Source organism: Limulus polyphemus, unplaced genomic scaffold, assembly GCF_000517525.1.
Source record: "Limulus polyphemus unplaced genomic scaffold, Limulus_polyphemus-2.1.2 Scaffold2476, whole genome shotgun sequence".
NCBI classification, from domain to species: Eukaryota; Metazoa; Arthropoda; class Merostomata; order Xiphosura; family Limulidae; genus Limulus; species Limulus polyphemus.
This window is the reverse complement of record NW_013668086.1, coordinates 75,273-93,044: the sequence shown is the minus strand read 5'-3', so window position 1 is coordinate 93,044 and position 17,772 is coordinate 75,273. Positions and strand designations below refer to the sequence as shown.

Here is a 17,772-nt window from a genome sequence, read left to right as displayed (position 1 = left end):
TCTTCGTGAATTGTCGGGAGATTACTAGATATAGGGTAGCCTGGTATATATATAAGAGGGTGACAAACGTGAGGACAATAATGTGTGTGTAGACAGTGAGTAACTGATCTGCAGTCAGAGAGTATTATTGAGCACGTTCGTTGTTATAGCGTTAGTTTTAGCGCGATTGTTGAAATTAAGTGTATCGTAAAGTTATATTCGGAAAGATTAAACCCGTTTTATTAAGTAAGGACTTGTGTCGCTAAAGTTTCGTCGGAACGAAGTTACGGAAAGTTAATTAACAAACGGAGACGTAACAATATACTAGCTGTGTGTTTCTTGTTACGTTGACTTTCAGTTTTATTTGGATTTCATAAAGCAGGAAGAACAAAATTAATCGAAGCAAAATACAAAATACCGACCAACCTCGATAATTTCATGACATCACAGTTCACGAAAAACCGGACTGATGACGTCAAAAAATATCGATATGGTTAGTCTTTTCCAAGTTTGTTTTACAATACAACAACTATTATAATAGGGAAATAAAGATGGTCGTGCTTCTTTTATTCACACTGAAAAAAATCAGTTTTTAGATTTAAGTAGAAACTATATTAGTTGTTTTGGTTTTTTAAAGTTATCGGCTGGATTTATCCTACGGCAAGATTTTGTAGAATAAAATTTGTTGTAAGTGATAATGCAGTTTTGTGAATCCGCAAAGCGCTATTTCAGAGGTGTCATACAAATTTATATTTTATTTTTCATCAGAATGTAGAAGATATGACAAATTCAGACAAGCAATCGTGAAAATATTTATTTAATGATGGTTAGGTTGATTTCTTATCATCTCGATCTGTCTTAATGTAAATCTCCTCAAAAATTCTGCTTCCCCAAACATAAATTGTATGGACTGGACTATAATAAAACTTGAGAAACAACTTTCCACTTATAATCTTAGGAAAATAATAAACAAAGAAAACACTAAAACCTAAAATACTTTAAATATAATATTATTATTGTTGTACAATAGACTGTTCTCCTACAAATTCTATCCTTAATAGCTGGATCAGTATCCTATTTTGTATTCGTTTAACTAACTGTAGAACTATCGGTCCACAACTTTGAAGTTTAACTAACTGTAAACTATCAGTCCACAACTTTGAAGTTTAACTAACTGTAAAACTATCAGTCCACAATCTTGAAGTTTAACTAACTGTAGAACTATCAGTCCACAATCTTGAAGTTTAACTAACTGTAGAACTATCAGTCCACAACTTTGAAGTTTAACTAACTGTAGAACTATCAGTCCACAACTTTGAAGTTTAACTAACTGTAGAACTATCAGTCTACAATCTTGAAGTTTAACTAACTGTAGAACTATCAGTCCACAAATTTGAAGTTTAACTAACTGTAGAACTATCAGTCCACAAATTTGAAGTTTAACTAACTGTAGAACTATCAGTCCACAAATTTGAAGTTTAACTAACTGTAGAACTATCAGTCTACAATCTTGAAGTTTAACTAACTGTAGAACTATCAGTCCACAAATTTGAAGTTTAACTAACTGTAGAACTATCAGTCCACAAATTTGAAGTTTAACTAACTGTAGAACTATCAGTCCACAAATTTGAAGTTTAACTAACTGTAGAACTATCAGTCCACAAATTTGAAGTTAAAACACATACATGCTTTACACTTACCATTTGTCGCACACATTAACTTTTATTATCTTACTGCTCTTGAATTCTGTCTATCAAAACGTCTGACATAATATGTATGCGTGTTGTTTGATTTAAACAAAATTTCTACAAGACATCAAAATAAGTAAATACACTTTGTAAACAGTGCCTTTTTATTAACTCACAGCCAGCTATTTTAAACTATTGAATATTATACAGCCTCAAGGTCTTTGTGTCTGGTTATTTCCACCTTTTCATATTCTGTGTCTCTACTTATTTCCATTTCCTAAATCCAAATGTCTGTGTTCAGGTTTTAAATCTCTGTGTATGACAGTCTCCAGATTTTAGTTTTAAAAGCTGTGGATTGACTGTATTTGTATTTTAAATTTGTGTGTCATCTATACTGTATCATGCTTTTAAATCGTTGTGTCTGACTGCTTTTCAATATATTTGTCTAATTGTATTCAGTGGGCATTTTTGTGTATGTCTAGCTTCTACATTTGTGTGTCTGAATGTACGTGGCTTGTTGTATCCATCCTCTAAATCTGTATGTGTCTGGCTATGTGCGCCTTCCATATTTATGTTTCTGGTTGTAACCTTCTTCGGAATGTGTGTGTCTAGTTGGGTCTACGTTTCTAAATGTGTGTGTCTAGTTGGGTCTACGTTTCTAAATGTGTGTGTCTAGCTGTATACATGCTTCTAAATCAGTGTCTGGCTGTGTATTTGCTTCTAAGTTAGTATGTCTGGCTGTGTACATGCTTCTAAATCAGTGTGTGTGTGTATGTGTGTGGCTATACCCATGTTTTTAATTCAAGGTATCTTGCTGGATACATGCTTCTAAGTAAGTGTGTCTGATTGTGTTCATGCTTCTAATCAGTGTGTCTGGCTGTGTATATGCTTCTAAGTAAGTGTGTCTGATTGTGTTCATGCTTCTAGTCAGTGTGTCATGCAGTATCCATGCCTCCAAACCAGTATGTGTGGTTTTGTACATGCTTCTCAATCTGTTTGTCTGCCTGTAACTGTTAAATAATTACTCTAGTCTAGAAACACACTATAAACGTATAGTTTTTAAAAGTTATATGAAATGTTAGAACGTTGAATCTTCTTTGCCACGTGAATATATCTAAAATACAAACAAATGCTGCGTGAACATATTCATGATATTCCATATTCAATAAACAAAAATGTTCGAGTCTAACTCAAATTTTGGAATATTATTTCCATAGTACTTTGATATTAAAAGTATCAAATTTTTCTTTTTTAGGTAAACTGTGTGTCAAAAGGTAAATAAAGATTCATTTGCCCATTAAATGATTTAAACGTTCTTCGTAAAAAAAAGCAAAAAATTAATCTAAATACACGAAATATACTTTAATAGAAAATTAGCAGAAGTTTAAAGAATTTTGTGAGTTTTATTACTTACACTGTGTTATATACAGTATGTTCAACGAATTTCACTTTTACCTAAAACTTTTTTAAAGGATATCATGATTGGTGAAATCACCGCCAGCGTCAGCAAAACGTGAGTGAAAATATCGTAGTAAATTCCTTCTAAATATAAATAAGACAACGTTTTCAATGAAGAAGTGCCAAAAATAACCCAAAAGGTTATGCTATGTGATAATCGTGCCATCCACATTTGTTGTCTGACGTCATCATCACTGATGTGGTCGGGGGATTCATCTGTGCGGAACAAAATAAAACTTTTATTTAATAAGTGTTGTTTCAGTAGCATCAGTTTCTGACAATTATAACAGGAATTACGTCAGAAAATTATAGAAGTACGCCACCTGTCATGATTTTTAGGAAACAAAATATATACTGAATCATTCAGTACATATACATGCGAAAAAATTACCAGATGTTGATCATCAGGCAACTGCATAATGACATCACTTGCATGTTTCATAGCTCAAAACCATTTTTTAAACAATTAAAAGCTATTTTTAAAGCGTCAATGAAAATATTTTTGATTATTAATTATTATATTTAAATTGAGAGATTAGTCTTAAGTCTAAAGAGTGTTGTTAGAGAGGCATAATAATGGCAACTTACCACGTGTCAGTTTATCTTCTTCAAGGTCACACAAAAACAATGTTCTGTTTCTCACACAAAATCTTATTAACAGCACAAAAAGTACACCTAGAAGATACAACACATTGACCAGGATTTCAGTTTTAACGCCGTTTTTTGATATCACTTCACGACAAATCAGTGTTTCGATTCGCCAGTCCAATGTCAGCGAAGAGTTACGACTGAGAGGATGGAGGGCTGAAACACTGGTAGTTATACGTCCTTTCTTCCAATCCAAACTTATGAAGGTTGTCTTCAATGTGGCTGTGCATATTATAACACAATTTACAAAAATAGTAAGAACAGTTTGGGTCATCTTTTGTCTCGAGCATTTCAGATTCACTGTCCACCTCCTTAATGGTCCTGTCAGCAGTTCCAAACTAAGCCCAAGATGCACGTACGAAATGACAGCTACACCAATCAACTGCGCAGTGCAAATATCCGTAGTAGAGAAATTATCAGGGATCCAATTGTCTCTGAGAATGAATGTCGTTAACACTGAAAATTCACAAAACCACAATAGAAGATATAAAATGTTACTGATCGAGAAAAAAACGTTCCTTATTTCCATCGTCCAATTGCTCAGGGGGGATTTTCGTAAACTGCTTATTAACCAACGGGTATTGGTGTGGAGGAGCCATAAAAAAACAGTAATTCGGAAAAAAGTCGTGGCAACAATAATACTTTCTGGAAACATTATTGTCTTAACTTTTTGATACGTAAGTCTTAAGAGAAAATAATCTAAAATACACACTTTTTCTTTATTGCAGCCTTGAACTTGGTTTTTAGGCTAAACTTAATGTCCATTACTGTAAAAATATTGTACATACCTATCAAACAAACAAATTTTTGCTCTATCTGTCTTAAACTTATTTGACCAAACGAGGTGTAAAACTATTTACATAGAGATTTGTATTCGAAGGTTTGTGACGAAACGGACAATGTCACCTTCTGCAACTAGTCCTATTTCCCGACTGATAGTTTGCTTGGGAAGGTTCATGCAACGACTGATATAGAAGTGTGGATGAAGTAGGTCACGGGCTCAAATTTAAGGGGTAATGACCCGAGCTAGCATGACGGTTTTAACTCGAGAACTATGGCTGAGTTCGAATGTCTTGGGAAGTGCAAAGCTTTAAAGTAGAAAGTAGGACACTCGTTGCTTTGAAACCGGTTCTCTCGCGTGACATGTTTACTTATTGTTTTATAGTGTACATGGATTAAAATATAATGTCGAAAGGAACAGAAAATATGGTTTGAAACAAAGACATAGAGATAAGTCCTAACTTTGAGACTGAATCTTTGGATCTCTTCCGTTTGGTGCCAACCAACAGTACAAAAACTATATTTTCCGTTTGGTGCCCACCCAACATCCCGAACGTGGAAGGTTATTTTTACCGACAAGAAACTGTAGATCACAATGAAAATATTGTAGATCCTGAAACCTGCAGACATACCCAAAATATTGAAGTATGTCACAGTTTAAAGTGAAGAAATAAGCTTCAATATGGAACTCATCGCCAAATGATTGACTCTTATCTTTGTAAATTTATATGGAGAAATAGAAATAAAGCGCAGAATGCGCTAAATAAATTTCATATAATGTTTTATTATTAATTATTTTATTTTATTGCATTACTGGTGTCATTTTCAAAACGATCTTTGGTGGGCACCAAACGGAAAAGACCCGAATTTTTTTTTTTTTTTGGTCTACGCGTTAAATAAGTTGTTGATCTGTAAGGCAGTGTTAGTTCATCATGATAAATTCTAAGCAAAATGCAACATCCTTATCATTTCGGGAAACTGACTGAGAGTTTAATCAGCCTTGAGTCAATCCACCTAGTTGTTTTTTTGTTTTGTTTTTGAAGATGAAACTTTTCCACCATCACCCTCTTCAGGTCAATTATAATAAACCCTTTGAGCTGTGGCAACCTTTACAGTATTTCTTGCCTTATGGAAAGTCGAATGCTTAAACTTCCAACAACATCAGGATATTCATCCTAAAATGCACAGTACTGAAGTTGTGTGATTACGTAGCAACACCTTATTTAATTTCTGTAGTGCATGATGGTGTATAGAAGACATATTAATACTAGAAATAAATGACCTTATAATACCAAAATGTTGTTTTAATTTAATTCGACGCTCAACATGTGGCTTTACAGCTTCTTCAGAAGCGTTCATTAAAATACAAACCGAAACTGACAGTACAAAGCTTCATATGGTTTAATTAAATAAAAAACAACATTTTGGTATTATAAGGTCATTTATTTCTATTACTAACACCTTGCTATTTCTTGCTTTATTGAACCTTAGGTGGCTAAAATAATACTATAAAGTACAAAGTACAGGACGTGATGTCAGTCTGGTCATCCATCAATAAATGTATGTATCATGTTAATGTAATATGCTGTGTACGATAAAAGTAGGTGTAAAGTTACTTTATGTGCACACAGTTCTGTTTATACTTATATTATCAGCTGTTACTGAATGTTAAACCCACTTGTTTTATTTATTTTATAAATATAAAGTTAAATACCAGCGTATTAGGTATTTATATACTAAGTTCTTTAAGCCTGAAAGATTATAAAGTTACAAAATAAACAAAAGAAAAATGTGTTGATAGTGATTGTTCAAAAACCAATTCTAGAAAGTTTGATAAAACAAAAGATCTAAAAACATGATGTAGTTTAAAAGAAAATTGTAAATGAAATTTTGATTATTTATTTTTATGTCTATAAGGAAGACAAAACATTCACAATACGGCAAATTCTCCTTAATTTTAAACTGCCTCAGAAAACTTGGTAAACTAAAGTGGATAATTCTGGGAATTATTGAAGAAAACTTTGATTTTAAACTTTTTTCACAAGTAATAGATAGCACTAACGATTTTATGTTTTTACATACACATAATACACGTTATACAGCGGATAGTTTTTCCATTCTTGGAGATTTACGTGCATTCTTATAAGATCCACGTAGTTACATACATATATTACTATTATCGCCAGAAGAATGTATCAAAGCACAAAAACTAGTTTTGTAGGATGTTTTCACTAAGGATTGTTTAAGTCCCTATTATAAATCTCTAGCATCTGGTCCTATATTAATAAGTGATAATACATATACCACTTCAGAGATCTTTAACGTTATAATACCACCACTGCTTTGCTACCAGATCATTCTTCTTCATTAATATCTTCTTAAGTAGTAGCATGACTAAGAAAGGCAATTACCAGGTAAGATAATTGTCACCTAACATAATTTTCAAAGTTTTAAAGCATGTTTATTCAGGATGTGCCCCCCCCCTCCAACCCCCACCATTGACACAGCTGTGTGTTTGCGGACTTACCATGCCAGAAACTGGGTTTCGTCAACCGTGGTGGACAGAGCACAGATAGCTCATTGTGTCTAAACTTACAGCTAACTATATTCTTTCTAATGGTTGTTTTTCTCACTTTTTCATTTCCGAGCCGATCGCCCGCACCGTCGTCCAGCCTATTCTTCTACCATTATCGATATTCTCCTCGCTCTTCTCCAACCAATAGACCACCGAGGCTTCACACAGACACAGCTTTGTACTTAACTACCAACATATAAACTAAGGATATTTTAAGACTACAAAAAAAGCTGTGCAACTAAAGGGTGCAATTATTTTCGAACATATTTTGCTTAAATATTTATTTTTTAGTGTAGTGTTCATGAAAAAGTTTAACTACAATTAGTTTGGATAATAAAAAATCTAGTATACTTAAACTTTAAGAGCACATTCAGGCAATATTCTTCTTTTGAATTTAAATCTTTTTTATTCCTTAAAAATATTAAATATTTTTAGAGCAAAACCACATTGGGCTATCTGCTGTGTCCACCACGAGGAATTGAGCTCTGGATTTTAGCGTTTTAAGTTCGTAAACTTACCGCTGTCTCATCGGGGACTCAAGTATCTTAAAACGAAACCAAAAAAAATGAAGGTTTCTTTATACTAAGATTTGTTGTTTTAACATATTTTTAAAGCAGTCTCTCCTCTGTTAAATATTGACTTCACTATTTGATATCTGTGGTAAGATGAATCAATCGTTTTTACTATTATTATGAGATTGATTTCCATTTATGCTATTAATTCTTATTTATCGGGTGTTAAACTGTCTAATTTACTATCGTTTACAGATCGTAGAATGTTATGTTGTCCGTTTTCAGTCTTTATAAATCCTTTTATTAGCCACATATACAAAGTCACTCCTACCGTTTTCAACAAATTTAACTTTATAGCTCATGATCCAAGTCTTATAGGAAAGTCGGACTTTTATTTTTTCTTTAAAAAATTTCGTTCAAAATCAGGTACAAAAAATTATTTCTATTTTACCACAGAATATACAACGTGTCTATAACATTATTTTTCTTTAAAACTTCGAGAAATTGCAAGCCTCATAATGTCCCGTTTTATTAGTGCTGATGTATCTGTGAAACTGGCTTTCATTGATGTTTCCAATTTTCAGTTGGCATATACCGATCTATACAATTTGCATATAGGTGAAAATAAATTTTGCAGTAAGTTATTTTTCGAGCGTTTACTAAAATTTTGCAAAGATGCCATGGATCTAATGTACTGAAAAATAAATGTAATATATTAGGTGCAAGCTACAAGATACAATATCTAACAAGTTTTATGATGGTTACCTTACAGATGTAGTAACATTGAATAACAATAATTAACAAACAGGTATCTTAGAATCGACTACTAACAGGAAAGAACGTGTATTTGGTTAATATTAAAAGTTTGTGTTTTTCTTATAGCAAAGCCACATCGGGCTATCTGCTGTATCCACCGAGGGGAATCGAACCCCTGATTTTAGCGTTGTAAGTTCGAAGACTTGCCGCTGTCCCATCGGGGGACATATAAAAGCAAACTGAATATTTAAGTGACAATTTCAACAGACGAAACAAGATGTGCAATATAAAAGCATAAGGATTTATTATATGTATAACATAAAAGTTAAACGTACATCACAATAATTAATAACTGACATTACACGTTTAGTAATTGAAATTAAACAAAGAAAACATAAGTCTTGAGGAAAGTGAAAATATTTACACTGGTTCGCTGGTTTTCAGAGAGAGAACACTTCATGAATTAAACGTCTTTAGTGGACATCAGTACAAGAAAAAGATAATGAAAGATGTATTCCTGGTCCAGTCACTTTCAATGGGAATAATCTTAATGCTCTATCTTTCTAGCTGACCGACAGAAGTGCATCAAAGGATAAACGCTGTATACCTGTACATTGAGATAGGCCTTAGTTACACAAAAATGGCTTAGATTACATTGAAATAATGTTTGGTTGGACACATATCAAAAGCTAAAGCTTTAAGCAAAACCTTCCACAGGTGAGTAACAATTACGAATACTCCCTTGACCAAAATAGAAATTTCGCAAAATAGAATACTTAGTATGTCTATATGTATAGGTATTATTTATAAGTTGGTAAAGCTAGTCAGCAACAAAGGCCCTTAACGTTACCGAATAAACTAAGACAAGAATGAGGTAGAAAAGGCCTACCAAACTTTAATATTCAACTCAAGTATTTTAAGACTTCTAAGCTTAAACTGTGGGTAAAAAAGTAACAAAACTCATTCTTTTTATGAAATGTCTTACCATTTTATTTTATCAACATAAACCAGAGATATGTACCTGCAACTCTGGATTACACAGTATTTCTGGATTTACTATTAGTAGCATACTTTGTCAAAAGTTTCATAACCTTTGCAACATTTGAATAATTTTGAAAAATCTTAATTTCGTTTAGGCGTTAATTCACAAATCCGTAAATTTGACTTGTTTATACATTTCGAGTTTCTGTATCGTATCTTGGCTGATCGTAGCCTAGTGTCGAACTACGAACCAAAGGGTTCGGGGTTCAAGACATAATACCACTGAACACGTTCGTGCTTTCACCTACGGGAACGTTATATAAGTTACAGTCAATCTCATTACACAATTCAAAGAGCCGGAGAAATCCCTTATGGCGATGGGTGCTGCTGATTGATTGCATTCCTTTTAGACAGGAGATCAAAAGTAGGAACAGGTATCGCTGCATCCCAAGTGTCTCTTGACTTGGCTGTTCAGCCCGTGGGTATATACTGCTCAGGATGAGAATTCCTATTCTTTGAATTCTTATTAAAGTAAATACTCCTTTACAGAGTATATTTAATTGTTTATTACGTTTTGTTTAAACAAACAATTTGTTTTCATTATTTTCTGTTAGAATAGAAAAAAAATTTCGTCCACGATTGGTTTTACCGCAAGTCTTTGTGAAAACTTGACACCTGATCGAGATCAAGATGAATGGATTAAAAAATGTGTGTTGTGTTAAGCAACGTATTAATAATTTATTCAGATAGATTGGTAATAAATGCTTTGATATTTGACAATGCTTACATACGTGTTTGCTCGTTTAAAAGATACACAATGAGTACCTACAAAAAGCTCCAACACTACCATCTAGTGACAATGATATTTACAATATTAAAATATATGTTATCCAAACGAAAATATGGGCTAGGGTTCTCCAAGTCTAACCAATTAGCAACCAGTAATTACGTTTCACTTTTATTAATCTGCTTCCTAACTAAACCATAACCAGCAGTTTGCTGCTTGTCAATAGTAAATAAATAATAGGAAAATATCAGTTTAGAAGTAAAACTTTCCATTACCTACAATTTTCAATATCTATCTTTCAGTTTTAGAACCAAAAAAAGTGAATAGACAACAATAATGTAAATAAAAATTGGGTGTTTAGGTAAAGCTGTTGGGTTCCTCAGTGTAGCTTTGTTTCTTTTTTACCCATACATGATTGTACATTAGCCAAACTTGAATTCCAACAGTAATCTAGCTAAATAGCTAAAAAAAAAAAACCGATACTAAACATAATGGAAGTGAATAAAACATTATTAAGTTCTCCTTGTGTAATTAGGACAGCATAAAGAATCTTGTGGGTAAGGTAAAGTTGTCTCTAAATATACATAATAAAAAAAAGGCTGAAAATGTGAAATAAATCAATGATTCTTTATTTTTGTTTCAAATACTGTCTTTTTACAACAATATCACATTATTAATACACGACCTTATAACACCAAAATGTTGTTTCTATTTAATCAGACACTCAAAGTTTCACTTTACAGCTTCTTCAGGAGCATTCAACCAAACAGACTGTACAAAGCTTCAAATAAAAATACTTTATGTTATTACGTCGTTTATTTCTACTATTTATACGTCTGTTATACAGCAATATGCACTACAGAAATTAAATAACATCACATTATCACAAATTTTGTCTTAGAACATCACATTTCTGGAATAAGAAAAAACTACAGTATTTGTTGCTCACTTGTTATAATATTTATACATTGTAATTGTTTATCCTGTTTTCTCCAACATACATACTATATTTTGATAGCTGTATGCAACAATTTACAGCATAAAATCACTCAGCTGTGGTAGTACAAGAAAGCTGGTTTTCAGACTATGCATGTGTGTGAATCAAAGTAGCATTACAACTTGCAAAAATATTTTTACATAAAATTCAAAGTTTAAAATTTATCTTCATGTGTTCATTAAGACTAAAATTGCTGCCTTTAATTCAGTCTTTCTGATGAAAGAAACATTTATGGTTACTTCAGAATATCACACACATAGCTTATTATACCAGAATTCTGAATTTTCTGGTTGCATTTTTGCAGATCATACTTCACCAGTTAAATCGATTATTAGATACTTCTGATTGGTGATTATTAAATTTAAACTGGTAGTCAAATACTTAAAAACATGTTTTATGTTAATTCATCAACACTGCATTTTTAAGGCCATGCTGCTCAGATATAAGCCTCAAATTTTTGTCAGCAAAAGCCAAAATATATGTTGACAATGCTTTTTAGCATCAGTAACCAACTATGGCCCGTATGTTTTAGATCTACCAAATCAGCTTCTTTCCAAAGTATATGTTCTGCTCTAAACTGGAATAATGTAAGTAGCCTCAGAATGTTGTGAATGTTACAAAAGTTAACTTTTTTCTGATAGGTACTTACCTCCTATCACACAAAGCTATTTCAACCTTCTACAGCCCTCTAACAATGCTAAACAATTTTTACGATTAGTGCACCAGTCTATATACCCCCCCCCCCAATTTTGCACCATTTCTCAACATGTAAATATCATGTGACTACTCTCCACCAATGCTATTCCCGCTCAAGCTTCAATTTCAAGAATTGGCAAGATCCAAAAAAAGAACACCAGCAGTAGGGATGAAGGGTGGGAAGTGTGCGCGAGGAGGCAAGTAGATATAAAAATGCATTTTCAGTGTAAGAAAAATGTTAACTTCTAATACAGTCTCACATCCCTCACACACAAAGTAGAATTCCCCATTGTTAGGATGGAGGAACTAGTGTAGGTACACAACATAGCAACTGCCCAGAATGAATGATGTGCCCCGAGATGAAAAGGAAACATAAATGTGGGGTACTTCTGGAATAGGTAGGCTCTTTGCCCATGAAGTAGGAAGTTAACCTAGTGCAGGCAGAGGAAAGGATGTGCACATGTGCAAATTGTTGGAGAGGTGCAATCCATAATAAGATATAAACAGAATTAGCTATATACAAATAAAACCTCAACTAGAGAGACGAGGTTCCATAACTCATCCTCAGCATTAGGAGGTTGAGAATAGAAAAATAATTAATATAATGTAAAATATAGGAACATAAACATAGTGGCTGGAGCATGTGTAGTGTTATATACACACACACACACTCATCAACCCCAATCTTAAGTAAACAGAGTGTCATATATCAAGCAACAGGAGTTACAAAGAGGAAGTTAACTTTCAGCAAAAACCAGGCAAATTCCCAAACCATAATGCAATGCCTTAACCACGGGGATGGGGCAATATCTGTAACCAGTATTACAAGGAGAAATCATAAAATCGCTCAACCATAAATGCAGGGAAGAGAATGCTACATCCAGAATTACAAGAAGGACATGGAACATTCGCTCAACCATAGAAACAGCGCATGTATGTTCTGTAGATGGAATTATGAGGCAGATGAAGTACCCCAAACTTAAACATAGGAACATGAAAAGAGCCTCCCACAACCAGAATTAATGACAAGAGGGGCCTCTACTGCACACCATAGGAACAACGTGGTGTCATCCCAAAACTAGTATTATGAGAAGGATCCCACATAGGCTGGACTTGCTCCAACCTTTTTCTTTTGACAGCTGTCCACCTGGGAAATGCATCCAGGACAATAGAAGATGGGAACCAGCATTGCCCTCTTTTCATTGAGTAGATAATCATGAGCATGTATGGTAAAGTAAATTTGTAAACTCACTCAATAGGAAGCCTCCATAATCCACCACCCCAGGAACTGGGAAGTGGCAAGGACTCCCATGCTTCACTGTACGAATAAGAGGAAGAAAATGCAGTGAGGAGTCTGGAAGAATGTCACACTGGAGAAAGTGTAATGGGTGTCCACGATTCCCTATTTTGAAAACCAGACCAACCCCAATTTATTCAATCAAAGGATCAGCAGAGATGGGCAGAAACCCCCTTCTGCTTTACTCAAGAACTCCATGAGTGACAGTCCACCATGGAGTGAAAATTATCAATATATAAAAATATATATATATCACTGGGTATGCCCCAGGGGTCATGTGGAAACACCCCACCTCTACAGTGAGCATTATAGTGCAATCAGTAAATAGTGCAGGTTTGAGGCAAAGCACAGAGTGGGATCCCATTATCAGTGGTTAAAACTAGGGTAGCTGAAAATAAAAACAAATGAAAGAAAGTGATAAGACTTACCCCAGTCAAAGGTAAATGGACATGTGTAGAATCGCCACGGGAGGGAGAACGATGTCTATTACAGAAAGATACAGCCAGATCAAGCATATAATGAACAACAAAGCTATTAGGAGTAGTCCACATTCCGGCTTGGACAATCTTTTCCAATGGATGGTGAAGGCGAGAATCCAATGATATAGTGAATTGGTGAATATGATGGGAAGAAACACTGTAGTGACAGCGACCTTCCATGGATAAGTCCGAATTCACCAGCCAAACGAGTTGACAAACCCAATTAGTTAATCTGACAGGGAATAGATCATGGGAAATGGAAGAGTTCCAGGGAATAAAAGTCATGAATTTGAATCCCAAAAGGAGGCAGGATGTGCCACATAACACCGTAAGGAGCAAACTGGACAAAGAAGCTGATCAGGATTAGAATGGGTGTACCAGTGGGAGATGGAAGTCAAGGAAATGGATGTGAAAACCAAATAGTATAGATCTTAGGGAGGAAAGACTGGACAGGATATAGTATGACATAAAAGTAATGATAGAGGAAGCAGGGAACATTAGAGGCAGAAACATCTGATCAACAACGTCCACAAGCAAGAAGGAAAAATAGGTCCTGAGGGGCAGATGGTAGATGGAACATGAAGACAAAGGTTCAAAGGGAGGATGGAAAAGGCACAAAGGACCACAATGAGATCCCAATGAGGCAAATCAACTGAATGTGGTGGATACATGACTTGAAAGGAACAGAAAAAGGAGTGAAATGAAAGGGGAACATGAACTCAGATTAAACCTGGGGACATGGAAGGTGTTTGACAAAGCCACTCGATAGACAGAGACAGTCGAAGTGGAGAGTGTTTATCAAACAACCAGGTGAAGAATAGGAAAAGATGAGAAAAGGGTGGGCGAGAAGGATGAAAACCACATTGAAGAGACCAAAGGCAGAAGGTAAACCATTGACTGTGATAAATGAACATGGAAGAAGGTCTAATGAATCAGAAAAGGAAAAGTGAAAAATGTAGAGTCAGTCCCTGGGCTGAGACAATAGACCTGACAAAAGCCATGCATGAATGTGGAGACATCTGGATGAACACTGTGCAACTGAGGTTGATAGAATAGAGACTGAGACAGAGGTAAGGGTAGGGAGATTGTACAAGTAAAAGTCGGAGCAGGAGGAATGATGGTTGTACTGACCAAGATGGAGCCACCAGTAGAACGAGATACACCAGAGTGGTTTGAAATAAGGATATAACTCTGGAATGGAATAGGAGAGGAAGCATAGGTACGAAGACCCCTCCAATCTTGACAGAATGCAATTACCCCGAGAGTTAGGGGTGAGGAATGAGAGACCAAATTGAAGGAAGTTTGGTGTGTCCAGTGGGTGTTGAAGGCATATATGATGTCCCTAGCTGATAACATACCCACCTAAAGATCTGTGGATTGAGAGACCACTCAGTGAGGAGAATCTTGTTGGGAGAAAATAATCAATCCACCACCAGATTCAGGGAAGAAGGAGAAACTCCCCTGATCTAAGAATTTCCATTGAAGGCAATGCATATAAGACCAACACATGGATGTGAGAGCTTCCAAGGAAGCCCACATCCCCCCAAAAATAGAACATATCAAGCCGTAAGAAATGTTAGGTGAAGGAACTGCTTGCTCCAAATCCGAAAAGGAGAAGGCTGGGTACGACTGAGGATGGAAAAAAGAACCCCCCAAATGAATGGGGTATTGAGAGGGGGTAAGAATGGACTTCCCTAATGTCACCAGAAATCCCACCTATGTTGCTTCCTGTAGGAGCAAAGGAGTGGGGTCTCTGGACTATGAATAAGCAAGTAGAAGTCAATCATCCATAGAAAGAAGAGTGCAAAGACTCAGAGTGAAGATGTCAGACAAGATTTTGAAGGAAAGTAGTTACATGATATGTACATGTTCAGAAATGGCAGGAAATTGATGGGGTATATAGATTGGTGCACTGATTGCGAAATTTTTTTAGCAGTGCTTAGAAGGCAGAAGAAGATCGAGATAGCTACATTGTATTTGAAATCACATTTTGTTTAGCATTTCGGAATCCACAGACATGCTAGAGTTTTATATGTTCTGATGTCTTGGAACAATTCATTCATTTAAAATACTGATTTTGTTTTTAACAACAAGAATCTATTAAAAACCTTCGACTTAATTTTAATCATAACTGCAACCATGAAACATTCTTGTAGATTACCTAATTTTAAATTACAATATATATCTGTTTTTGTAATGAATACTAGTGTTTATGGAACCAATTAGTTTCATTATTAATCTGAGATTCAGAAATGTAAACTTTTAAGCTTTATTTTTCTGTAAAGTATCAAAAACACAAACTAAGTTGCAACAATAAAATCGTGCAAGCAATTCAATAATTATTAGATTATATAAGGAGGATTCAGTGTGATTGCAAATTTAGTTTTAAACATCACTGTGCTGCCCACTACTTCAGTGGAGTAACTTAGTTTTCCATAACTGATAAGCCTAATTGGGAGTGTATGTGAAAATTTGAACACTTTGGTTGAAGGCAAAATTATTTAAATAAAATCATTGTAACTGATCACATAACACGTTTTTGGGATTTAATTGTAATTTTTAGCTTTCTGAAAATATCTTATATTGTAGTCAATATAACATCTAAATACTTACTTTATCCGTAAAAATATCTGGAGTAAAACCAACATTTTCTGATTATTTAAACTATCACAGCAGGCTAGCTTCAAATGCCAAAAGCACAAGGGTGTTTTAGAACATTGCAATATTCAGCAAATACCTCAAAACTTTACTTAGCATATACTATATAAAAGTGCACACAAATACATAATATACTTTATAAAATAAGGCAATCAAATTTTTTATAAAAGAATTCCTGTGCTTATAACTTGGTGGGTCTGAATTCCAGTTGGACATCCTGTGATAATTTAAGGGAAAACAAAAATTAGCTCAGAATACAAAGCTGATTTTTCTTCTTTTGGTTTTTAACAGTTATTTCAATATTGAATCAAGAAATATGTTATAGTATAAATTTAGTCCATCAGATATTCATTTAAATTATATCTGTATAAATGTCAAGAAAGTTTTTCTCTACGATAAAACCCCAAATAAGCTATGTTAGTTATAGTAAGCTCAGTAAGTGATGAAAAAAATATTGTTGAATTACATCCTTATTTATCGAATATAAAGATTATCATATCAAAATAATGCACAGAAGTTAACATTTTCCTAAACTGAAAATGTATTTCCGATACATACTTATCACCACTCACAAAACATATTTTCTCATTTAGTACTGCCCTCTATTGGCAGATGGTAGGAAGGAGGAAAGCCCTGGTGGGATGACGTCTCCAGTCCAAAAACTGGCAGCATTGGGTATAGTTCTTCCAGTCTGCAGTAGGAGGAGGAGGATACCCGGTTATTCACAAGTGGGAAAATATGTGCTGCATCCAGCTACAACCAACACCAGATCCACCGGGAACCGACATCTCCAGTTCAAAGCCTGGCAGCATTGGGATTTTTAATCCAGTCCGTGGTAGAAGGAGGGACAACTTACGAAGCTAGACCATCTACAATCAACACCTTACCTCCCTGAAACAGCATCTGGAGGATGGGGAGGATGGTAGGTAGGTGGAACATCTTAGCCTGAGGGGCAAACTACGTGATATGGTGGAGTTTTCAAACAAACCTGGCACTATGTGTAATTGTATATCAGGTCCTCGGTAGGAAGGGCATCATACCATCGACATCTGCAGAATGGCACCACCCTACTCTCAACTGAGTGTACGGTGCATCATTCAGGCATGGTCCACCACCCCAATGGCTAGGAACTCCACTAGAAGAAAGGAAGGTAAAATGCATTGAAGTCCCGAGGACCACATCACTGGAGACAGTGCACCAACGTAAACCATTTTTGGACAGAATTGTCATCGGTGATGAAAAATTGATTCTCTATGCGAATAGCAAACGCCAAAAACAATGGCTCAGTGATAAACAAAAACCACTTCCGACCCCAAAACCTGGATTCCATCCACAGAGAGTGATGTTTTGCATTTGGTGGGACATCAAAAAAGAAATTCATTTCAAACTCCTCAATCCACAGCGAACTGTCAATGCAGAAATCTATAGTCAGCAACTGTAACATTTAAATCAAGCCCTTCATAAGAAACGCCCTTCACTCG

General features: G+C 34.9%; 1 long non-coding RNA gene across 1 annotated transcript; it reads left to right on the top strand.

The window, feature by feature from the left end:
* The first annotated feature begins 5,351 nt into the window (after window positions 1–5,351).
* On the top strand, window positions 5,352–14,436 carry LOC111087689. Its single transcript, XR_002612345.1, has 3 exons — window positions 5,352–5,436; window positions 13,195–13,202; window positions 14,426–14,436. It is a non-coding gene; the product is annotated as an uncharacterized LOC111087689 (long non-coding RNA).
* Window positions 14,437–17,772: the final 3,336 nt, after the last annotated feature.